Source organism: Myotis davidii, unplaced genomic scaffold, assembly GCF_000327345.1.
Source record: "Myotis davidii unplaced genomic scaffold, ASM32734v1 scaffold38, whole genome shotgun sequence".
Classification (NCBI taxonomy): Eukaryota; Metazoa; Chordata; class Mammalia; order Chiroptera; family Vespertilionidae; genus Myotis; species Myotis davidii.
This window is the reverse complement of record NW_006291383.1, coordinates 6664068-6664540: the sequence shown is the minus strand read 5'-3', so window position 1 is coordinate 6664540 and position 473 is coordinate 6664068.

The following is a 473-nucleotide window of genomic DNA, read 5'->3' as shown; positions in this document are numbered from 1 at the left end:
CCGCCGGGAGGGGGCGCCTCACCCACACCCTAGCGCTTGTCTGGGTCTGACTCGCTCCCGCCCGGCTCAGCGCTGTCAGCTGGCAGCGGGCGCGCAGGTGGAGATGGGGTTATGTTTGCAGGGGCCGGAGGGCAATGCCGGGTCGCGAAGTGGGAGATCGTGGAGAAGAGCACGTTACAAGCGTGACCTTAGTGATTCAGGACCTTATGCAGCCGGGGGCCAAATCCCCTCTTCCAGTTGGAGCTAGAATCCTCCTCAGGCCCCAGACTCTTCCACTGGCCGTAAACCTCTCCTCGACCCCGGCTCTTCCTCTGATCCCAGACCCCTCTGGTCCCAGACCCCTTCTTGGATTCCAAGATCCTTTCCCTCCGATCTCGGACTCCTCCGACCCCAGATTCCTCTTTCTACCTTACCCCCTACCCCTGGCCCCCTCCAGCACCTGCTTCATCCTCAAACTGCGCTCCTCCTTTGGA